Raw genomic sequence first — 10815 nt, 5'->3', positions numbered from 1 at the left:
AGAAAGTAGCCATTTTTCCGGGACTACTAAGGGTGCAGCCAATCTACTCTTTGGGCCTCTAGAACCACAAGACACACTGGCTGCAGATAATAGGGTTTATGGTACAGAATTAGATCACTGCTTTCATGTATGTCCACAAAGAGATAGAGTAAATGCCTATCATGCCTGGCCCTTGGCAGCATTTGCAGGAACTGCATCTCATTACGAGGGAAATGATTTAAAAAAAAAAAAAGTGTAAATTGCCACAGTTTAACCTGGTGATTTGGGGTAAGGCATTGCTCACCCATGTAAACAGTGCCTCCTCAGTCTGTGCTTTCCACATACTGGATGAAAAGTATTTGGATTCTTTGTTGGCTAAAGAGGATCCTTTTGCTTGGCTGATCATTTGGGTTTCAGATGGAGTAGGCAGGATCTTCAGATTTTAGAACTTGCATCAGAGTGTCTGCTCAATTCTAAGAAAAGCCCTTCATTTGTCTGGTTAAACGAGCTGTGCCAGTTGCATACGCCTTATAACTGAACTGAGACGGGCCAAAATTGGGAAGATTGTGGAAGTCATTGGAGAAAAAAAACTTAACTACGTATTTTCAAATTATAAAGGTGGGTAAAAGCAAAGATCTGATTGAGTTTGAGGAGTTTAGAAATTTAGGATTCTACAGGAAGTGGCGAAGAAATGAATTCTCCAGCCTAAGTCCTTCCAAATATGCTATCTCATAAAGCCAATAATGACCGTTCAGATGGAAGAATTATAAAGAGACTATATTCTGAAAGGAGAGGTTCCACTTGAAACTGCAGGAGCCATCTGCCTTTGAGCACGGGTACATGGATAGCTTACACCTAGAAAGGAATCAGAACCCCATGAAAGGGCTGAAAAGAACCAAGAGGCTATCTGAACATTTTTTTCCTTTTGTTTGTTTTCTCTCCTTCAAACTAACCTGGCAGTACCCCATAGTTAATTTCAGAGTGCACTCCAAATTCACGGTCGCAGACGGTGGACTGAACCTCCAGTTGCCATTCGTTAAGATATTTTTCCTAAAATTTTCTTTCTTTTAGAAGTCTTCTTGAACAACGGCTCTCTTACAAAATACGATACTTAGAAAGTAACATCTCTAAGACTTTGGTTCCAGTGAAGCAGAAGTCTGAGGATTTTATTTCCCTTAGAAATGAACAAGAAGCACAAATTCACTGGGAGAGTTAAATCCATGTTGTATTAAACAGAGTTTTCAAAACGTGATTCTGGGCATCCAAAATGCCTGTGTGATGTGCCTCTCCCCAACAGGAATCCTGCAAAGGAGACAGATGGAAAATCTCCTGGGTTTCAGGAACCTCCGTGTTAAGGGGATTTTTTAAAGCCGTGAAGTCCAAATCTGCCCACACACTACACATCATCTCCTAAGGGAGCGGCAGAGCCACCAGCAGCCAACAAAACCACCAGACTCTGGGCTCTGGTTGCTCCTTAGCCTGCAATGTTTGGATGAGGTATTTCCTAGACTTAACCTATGGCATTAGCTCCTGGGAAGAAGAAAGGTGTGGTGGGAAAATCCCATCTTCACACCCTGGAAAAGAAAACAAAAAAAGGATTTTATCTTTCAAACATAGGTTTCTGTATTTTTTTTTAAAACGCCAAAGGAAGAAAACATCAATTATCCAGGGAAATGAACCAGAAGTTGTTGTTTCATAAATTCCAGGAGGCCAAGCTACCTATGAAACACAAGTCCATTTTATTTTTTCTCCAGCAAAGCAATCACTGTCCTTCTCTTGGTGTCGGGTGCTCTTGTCACATCTGACACACTGGTTTGATTGTCCAGAGAATGAGCAAAAAAATGAGCCCTTAGCACAGGGCTCCCGGAGGCTGCTGGCACCGGGGTGCATTGGGCAAACATTCCACTTGAGTAGTAGAAAATTAATCTTTCAAACAAAAATGCTTTGTCACAATTCCATGTCTACAAATGAGAGAGAAAAGAGGAAGAAAAGGACTCGAGCCCTATTTCTTCACGACTGTGCTGAAGAAAGATAGTCAATTAGAACAGATATTGTTGGTGCCTTCTGGAACATGTGGCCAAGAGGTACAGCTTTGGGAATATGAGAATATGGGGATGTCAAAACCTGGTTTTGTTTGCTGGTTTTGACACATTTTTTTCTGCCTGGGCTGATTGTTACCTGCAGTCACGTTGGAGACAGAATAATGACATGAGCCTGGGAAGCCATCTGATGTGCCAATGGGGATAAGTCGGAGGTATTCAAAAGAAAATCATTTTAGGAAAGTATTCAAACCAGCACAACCATCTTTCTATTCTAAAATATTTTCCTAAGGGTGCCTGGTGGCTTAGTCGGTTAAGTGTCTGACTCTTGATTTTGACTCACGCTGAGCATGGAGCCAGCTTAAGATTCTCTCTCTCCCTCTCCCTCGGTCCCACCACCGCCTTGTGTGTGCACTCTCTCAATAAAACAAAACAAAATAAAATATTTTCTTTAGAATGGCCCAGAGTAGTGAACTTAGAGGTCTCCTAGTTTGGTCAAGGGAAACTCTTTTGAAGTTGCTTGGCAAGGCAGACTTGGAACCTCGAAGAATGAGATAAGCTGCCTGCTAGGGAGCCTCTCAAAAGAGTGATGGTCACTGAAAGTCTGGGTCACCCACAGCTCGCTGGAATCATGAGAAGGGAAAGTACTTTCCAACTTCAAGGACTGTGGAACAGTGCTGGAGGGCAGGTGTCTCTGCCAAGAGAAGCAACAATGGTTAAAGCAAAATCAAATAGCAACAGGGATGAATGGACACTGGGGGTGGGGGGCAGAGAGAGGGGCAGATTACAACTGGGGTGGGTCTGGTGTAGGCAGCTCAGTATGGTGTTCAAAGAGATGAGTTTCACTCTGTGTTTTTACAGTTGTCACCCAGATCTTGATGACAGCTAAATGGAAATGGGAATCTGAACTAAAATATTGTACATTATTCACCTTTATAAATAAACTGCATTTATGGGATCCAAAATGAAGAACTACCCTTCCTCTCTCTTATCAGATGGAAACAGCAAGGCAAAAAGGACTAAAGCAGCTCCCGATACAGGGATGGGGCTGAAAAGAAATCAGTGAGGCTGGGACAATAAGGGAAAAGATTAGAACTGAATGCCAATAAATTTGATTCTGTTAAAATAAAGAACTTCATATGACATCATTAAAAGAGAGAAAGGCAAGTGTCAGTGGGAGAGGATACTTGCAACAGATATACCCAACAAAGGACTTGTAAACTAGAATATGTTTGAACTCCTACAAAGCAGTAGGGGTAACCAGATTTTAAAATATGAGCAAAAGGCTTGCAACAACACTTCACAAAACAAGATATCCAAATGACCAATAAGCATGTGAAAAATTACTCAACATCAATACTAGTGACAGAAACGCAAATTAAGGGGCACCTGGGTGGCTAAGTCAGTTAAGCGTCTGCCTTCAGCTCAGGTCATGATCCCAGGGTCCTGGGATCAAGCCATGCATTGAGCCCTCTGCTCAGCAGGGAGCCTGCTTCTCCCTCTCCCATTCCTCCTGCTTGTGTTCTCTCTGTCAAAAAAAAAAAAAATTAAAAAAAAGAAATGCAAATTAAAACATAATTAAGATATTAGCAAATATCACCCCTATGCACATGCACACATATGTGGGTGCACAAAAATGACCAAGATTTGAAAGACTGAAAACACTAAATGTCTCCAAGAATGTAGAACCACAAAGACACTTCTACATGGCCACTGGGATTGGAAAATGGTATAACCACTTTGGAAAACTGTTATCAGTTCTCTAAAGATGAATATATGCAGCACTGTGATCCAGCAATTTCACTGACAGGTATAAACCCAATAGATGTGAGCCACCAAAAGACATGCAAGATTGTTCATAGCAACTTTATTCATTATAATCCCAAACTGGAAACAATCTAAATGACCATCAGTGGTTGAATGAATAAGGGAGTACTACAGAGTGACAAAGAAAGAAGTACCAGAAAATAGAACAGAATGAGTGAAATGTTGCAGGGGAATGTTGAATGAATGAAGCCAGACAAAAGAAGTACAACACATGTGTGATTTAATTTATATGAAAAACCAGACAAAATTAATCTATGGTGACAGAAGTCAGAGTAATGGTCACATTTTAGGGAGACTTACGGCAGTAAGAGCACATAAAGCAGCCTTCTGGGATGTTGAAAATGTTCCGTATCTTGATCTAGGTGGTGGTTATAATGGATGTGTGCATGTATGAAAATTTATTGAGCTGCACATATGAAATATATGTGCTTCTCTGTGTGTAAGTTGCACCCTGATCAGAAAGTTGCAAAGTAGTATAATACTGCTTCTTTTTCTTCTCCAGGTCCTTTTCAGGACTCCAGCTCTGCATTTACTGTGTTATGGAGGAATTTTTTGCCTTCTCTGTTATTTGTAAGTTGCTTGCAGATGGGCACCATGTCTTATTCATCTGTATTTCTCCACTGCCAAGCACAGAGCTTGCTATAGAAAAATTCCTCAGTAATATGTGTTTAAACTATTCCTAAAACACTCTAATTTCATGTCATTTAGACTCTCAATCATGCATATTGTTCACCTCCCACTTTACACTTTAGTTGTAAAGGTAAAAATGGGAGCAAACCTGGATAATCTTTCCCACTTGTCAAGGTGTCAGATGATGAAAATGCATTGAATTCTCCCACCTGGGGTGACCTGTTTAAACCAGAAGTTCTCAAGATTGAAGAGCATAACACCCAAGTGCAGAACTTATTAAATATGCAGATCCCTGGCTTTGCCCTCAGAGAGTCTTGTCCACAAGGTTAGGGAAGGAGCTCGGGTCTATACTTCTAACAAGCACCCCAGAAAGTTCTGATGGTGCACACGGTGACAAAAATAGCCTTGGACACACAAAACTTCTGGCTTTGTAGAGATTATAGGAATATTAACTGAATAACTTGACATAAATTATAGGAATACTAACTGAATAATGTGACATGCCCCCTCACCTAAGAGGAGACCATCACAGTTTTGGATTCCCTCCCCTCAGAATATGGGGGTCTCTGGTGAGTCTTTCGAGAGAGAAATTTTCTGAAAACACCTAGATTAAGTGGTCTCATGTGATCCATTAGAGTCCACCTACCTTTGGAAACCAGGAGGGTTTACGCCACATCTAATTCAACTAAGGAAATGGCTGTTATGGCCGAGCATCCACTTCTGAGTGGATTTCCAAATTCTGGAATAGGCAAAATGTCTTCATTCGGGAATATACGGGTTACTGCACATTGGGAAAAGAAGGAAGCTCTGTGAGGTTCGATGACAGCTTTTTCTTTCTAAAGAAAGGATATTCAGGGAAATTTTTTGCCAATTCTGTTTTTTAAGATAGAGGTCTTAGGGCCATGACACAGACTGACAAGAAGCTGAAAACTCCAAATCAAGACTGGCACCTTGTCCCCAGTTTCCACCAGTAAGTTAAAAGTGGGTTGTCAGATTCAACGTTTTCCTTATGTTGAATTATTTTATCAAGTAAATGGTGTTCTTTGGAGAAAATATATAAAAATAAGGAGATCCATAAGTTTAAAAGTTAAGTTTCTCTTCTCTATGCACTGACATACATATATATTACATATATATTATATATCCTTTATATGTCTGTGTATATTATATATACTTTATATGTATGTGTATGTATACATATTATATATTTTTTGTATGTGTACGCATATATACATATATATGTGTATAGAGAGAGACACAGAGAGAGAGAGAGAGAGGAAAGGAGAGAGAGAACATTACCAAATCCTGCAGGCAGTGGGTTATGCTTTACTGTAACTACTACTCCCTGGAGAAACCACTCAGAATCTAGGCACTCCTGTAATATATCTGGGTTAATGTAACTATAATGCAAAACCAACAAACCAAATATAAATAGATAAATAAATATACAGATAAATAAATATATAAACAAGCCACGTGCAAACACATGAATATATGTCACAAGCAAGTATGTGGTCATCCAGGAAAATTTAGTTTAGTTTCTCTGACTGGAATATAACAAGTTGCTTTTTAGTTTTGCTTTGTCATGTATTTCTTCCTAATGTAGACAAGGAAAATATTCTTGAAAAGCAGTTGTGAATGGATAGTGACAAGTGGTTTCCTGTGGTCTAAGAACAAGCCAGCAATTACTGCCTGTTATGTTCTTTTAAATTCCAGAGGCAAAGGAAGTTCGATAATGTCATATTGGCTTCATGGTTATTGAACGGAGGGGAGCATCTTGAGATAAAACAAGGTTGTTGGTTTTTTCCTTCCTTTTAGAATGAAGTTATAAATATTTCCTCCACAGATACTACAAAATATCAGGGGATCTCTGAGCTTCAGCATGGTTCCCTGTATGTCTTTGGGCAATAGAAATGGTAGATCTAGGGGCAAATGTGAACTTTCCCTCAAAGAAGTCCAGTAATCCTAGTTTCCCCCGGAAACCTTGGGCTAGTCCTTAACGTCTCGAGGCCTTCATCCCTGCATTGAGCGCCTTCTGAACATGCTTTCTGGTCTGCTGACTGATTTCATGATGGTGGGACAGAACCCAGGGGCTACAATGTACTCTTTGGGAAGTAAGAGCTAGAATCCCAGAAAGTAAAATTTAGATATGAGAGTTTATCTTCTGTAGGCTCAGGCTTCTGAATCCTCTCTTCCCTTTTTTCTATGTCCCATACTGTAATTACTGGGTAAAGCAGAGGCATGTTCTATCTTTGGGATTCAAGGAGAGCAGAGAGGAGCAGAGGGAGTTGAGAAAAAGCTTGAGGGAGAAAGTGAGAGCCGAAGGAAAGCCACAAAAGATGGGAGAGTGGGAACGAGCATCCACAAGGAGTTCCACCAGCTCAAATTCTGGAATGGGCAAAACGTCTTCACTTAGGAATATACCTGCTGGCATCTCCTCAGAGAGACCACCTTGTGTAAAGGAGTGCACCCTCAGAGTCACAGTCTTCCAGTCTGCACCTTGAGAACTCCGTTTTCTTCATGGCATTTTTCACTGCCTGAAATTACATTATATATTTATGTCCTTGTTTATTTCTATTCCTTGTTCCTGTCTCCCTCATTATCTATGAGGTAGGACCTGCATCTCATTTATTGCTGACTCCCCAAAGGCTGGAACAGTATCTGGCACAGTAAATACTAGTTAAGCTAATGAATGAGGCCCATAGATGGATGGGTGGGGTCAGCCTTCTTCATGCCCCTGTTTCTCTCCGGGGGTAACCTAGGCAGCACCTACCTGTGGCTCAGAGCCTGAGAGTTAGGATGAGCAATAGATCTGGTTTGCCTGGGACTGTGGAGGTCCTAGAGATGGGAGACCTTCAGTGCTAAGGCTGGGAAAGTGCTGGGCAAACCTGAACAAGCTGGTGATCACTCTCCCTAGACACTTCTGAAGGTCTTTGATAGCTTACATGAAAGGAGAGTGGGGTCAAAGTATGTATTATCCTTCCAAGGTCACTTCAGGCTGGCTTATCCTCTGACTGAAAGTTATGGCTTCTCTCGGGTCTTCCCCTACAGTCTCGGGTAATGGCTCCATGTCTCTGGGGCCTTGGGTGGCAACAGCTCAGCTGCCACTAAGCCTATCCCTTGTGGTTCTTCTCTACTCTCCACACATTAATAAATAGTCCTTTTCCAAATAAACCTTCCTGGAATTACCTAAAGTTGAGTGAGCCGCTGTTTCCTATAGGGACCCTGACTGACAGGAGGAAAAAATGGGAACCTTAGAAATAAGAGTCCTGAGAAATCATTAATATGCAAAGGTACTTAACCTTCTTAGCCTCTGGGTTCCCCACCTGTGAATATGTGGCCTCCTCACAGGGTGATTAAAAGAAGTGACTAAGAAAATTTGCTTAAAGCTGTTTGTTACCATATCAAAAGTACTCAGCACTCTCTTTTTAACCACTGTTAGTAGCTATTGTTTTACCTTTGCTCTTCTTCACAACAGAACCACCAGGCTTGCCCTGGGTTTGAGAAGGGCCCCAGAATTTCACCTCTCCAAAGGGCATGAAATAATAGGCAGAAATACTCTAGATTTGAAAATTCAAACATGCATATTGTTCTTCTCTTAATATGGTTACTTCAGGGCCTTGAGTGACACCCTTAATGTTCTATATGTTTGAGATTTCCTGGTGAGTCTGATGTCTGTTTGGGCAGAGGGTTAGAGGTGGAGACTTTGTAAATTTGCAGGAAACTCCCTACCTGATGGATGAACCCACCCCTCCCAACAAGGCCAGACTGCCGAAAGAAGCAAGAAATCAATTTGCCACAAAATGAAACCATTTTGAACTCAAGAAAAAGGTTCTCCATTTCCAATTTAATGATGTTGTGAGTGGTCTGCAGACCTTCAGTGAAAACGGGCCATTGAGAATGTCCCTGGGGGGTGGATAAGCGTGGAGGCTGAAGGTTAACTGCTAAAAAGATTTTTTTTTTTTCATTATAAGAAATAAAGAAAGTACAAGCAAGAATATGAAAATTCTGTGATGAAATCAGACAATTTAGGAAAGACAGAGGGGTGGACAGAGCACTCATTTTATTCCAAAGTGAATGAAAACACACACACATACATGCACAAAATGCTTTGCCCATAACTAAGAAAAATGGGAACAAAGAAGGAATATATGGGGGAATAACACTGAAGTTCATAACAGCAACGCCCAAATTAAATCATGTCATAGTGTAGTGTGTTAGATAGTGTCCCCCCGCAAAATCCATGTCCACTTGAAACCTCAGAATGTGTCCCTAGAAATAGGGCCTTTGTGGATGTAATTAGTGAAGGATCTCAAGAGGAAATCTTCCTAGATTTAGGGTGAGCCCTAAATCCGATCACTGGTATCCTTGTAAGAGAAAGGAGAGGGAGATTTGGACATAAAGAGAATCAAATGGACATGTGGCCACGTGAAGGTGGGGGCAAAGATTGGAGAGAGGCTTTCCCAAGACAAGGACCATCCAGAGATGCAAGAAGCTGGAGGAGGCAAGGAAGGAGTCTCCTCTAGAACCACTGAAGGGAGCATGGCCCTGCCAACATCTTGATCTCAGATTTCTAGCCTCCAGAATCGTGATGGAACAAATTTCCATTGTTTTAAGCCACTCAGTTTGTAGTAATATGTTACAGCAACTCTAAGAAACCAGTGCACACATCAAAGTTTATACATAGTTTAGCATAGTCTATACAGCAGGAGCTCAACAAATATGGTTGCTCGAACAAGTCATCCTGCTGGATCTGCTGCCCTGTAAATCCATGGAGGTACCACCATGCTTACATCGTGGTCTTGTCTCAGAGTGAAGACCCAGCACTTCATGCTTCCTGTTCTAAATTTTGCAACCAGCGCAATTCATGTAGAATGAGCACAGGGTTCAGAATATGGAACTAGCAGACCGAGATTGACATACCTGCTAATCAAACCTGGCATTCCATTTCCAAACCGCTCATTCCAGCGAAAGTCACTGACTAATTACACCCGACAGGAGATTGGTATCCAGCACTGCAGGGATGTTTATATCACCAGCATCTCTCTCAAGCAGGGCCCTATTAAGATGATACTATGCTTCATCTTTGCAGGAGTGTAAGTAGTCTCAGGCCTCGGTCATCCATCCATCCAGGATGGAATCCTAGCATAAGACCACTTGGCCGGGAATATTTTTAGTCTCTAACATCCCAGTATATTTCACGGCCCTAGTGATGATTCTTGTCTCCCTTTCACTGCCCACTTCTTTCCCTGCTGATGAAGTTGTGGCTTCCAAGTCCACTTTATTTTCCCTTCTTATGTTCTTAAGTTGCACTGTTTCTTTCATCACCGCAATTCTGATTTGACTCCAAGTTGGCCACACTTGTGGTTGATTACTGTGCTAGTGTTTTCCATTTTCCTCTCCCCATCACTCTCTGCCCTTCTCCTGGGCCCCAAGGCATCAGCCTCAATGGATTGCATCAGCCAGGACTTCTTGTCCTAGCTTCTGGTTAAGTAGGGGAGGTACTGCCAGGAAACCGGAGGGTAGGAGGAGAGACTGGTCAGATCAGGGTATTGATTCCCCTCTGATCACCCTCCATTCCAGGTCTCTGCAGCCACAGCTCCTGCTGGAGCCCCACTTGCAAGGCTAGAGATCAGCTGGTCCTTCAGGCTTGGGGCTGCAGACTGCTTTCTGCTGGTGCTTGTCCCTGAGTGCCAGTCTCTCCCTGTGGCTCCCTCAATTCTGTCCCCACATCTGTAAACAGCACCTCCAATAAACTCTTTCCACTTACACCTCTGATACAGTTAACAATATTAATCTTGATTTGCACATTTAATACTTTGCCTAGCTGTAAGTGTTAAACACACACACACACATGCACACACATATACACACATGCACATAGTCTATCTATATCATAGGAAGAATATGGCTTCAGAATCAGACACCCCTAAATTAGCAGTTATGCCATTGGATTGCTCTGTTCATCCAAGTTATTTAGTCTCTGTGAGTCCCAGTTAACTCATCTGTGAAATAAGACCACATACCTTGTAGGGTTATGAGGAAGCTGAAGTGAACTAACAGAGCATTTCTTATGTGCCTTTTCTTCATCTCTTCATTCAGCTTCCTACAAATATTCCAGACCCTGTCTAATCTGTTTCCACGTGCTCTCAGGGTACGGCCCTTGCTAACCAGTCTCTTTTTTAGGCTAATATTTGGGTGGTCCTTACCACGTGTCAAACACTTTCCCATCAGGATTCACTCAAGCCCCAGTGCCTCCACGTTAAGTGGGATCGATATGCTATTTCCAGAGGAGGTCGTTGAGGTAGACAGACCAGTGAAATGACCTGTCCACAGTCAC

The 10815-nt window shown here is 41.9% G+C and overlaps 1 long non-coding RNA gene across 1 annotated transcript in view; it reads right to left on the bottom strand.

The window, feature by feature from the left end:
- Positions 1 to 283: 283 nt before the first annotated feature.
- The window catches only part of LOC123837487 (uncharacterized), a 37143-nt gene continuing 26611 nt past the window's right edge, over positions 284 to 10815 (bottom strand). The window contains exons 2-3 of the long non-coding RNA XR_006789231.3: positions 6900 to 7012; positions 284 to 3546 (exon numbers count right to left, since the gene is read on the bottom strand). This is a non-coding gene — a long non-coding RNA (uncharacterized LOC123837487). The remainder of the gene's footprint in view (positions 3547 to 6899; positions 7013 to 10815) is intronic.

Source organism: Mirounga angustirostris, unplaced genomic scaffold (assembly GCF_029215605.1).
Source record: "Mirounga angustirostris isolate CCGP_5_RB_7025 unplaced genomic scaffold, mMirAng1.0.hap1 SCAF_8, whole genome shotgun sequence".
Lineage (NCBI taxonomy): Eukaryota > Metazoa > Chordata > Mammalia > Carnivora > Phocidae > Mirounga > Mirounga angustirostris.
This window is presented reverse-complemented; position numbering and strand designations above follow the sequence as displayed.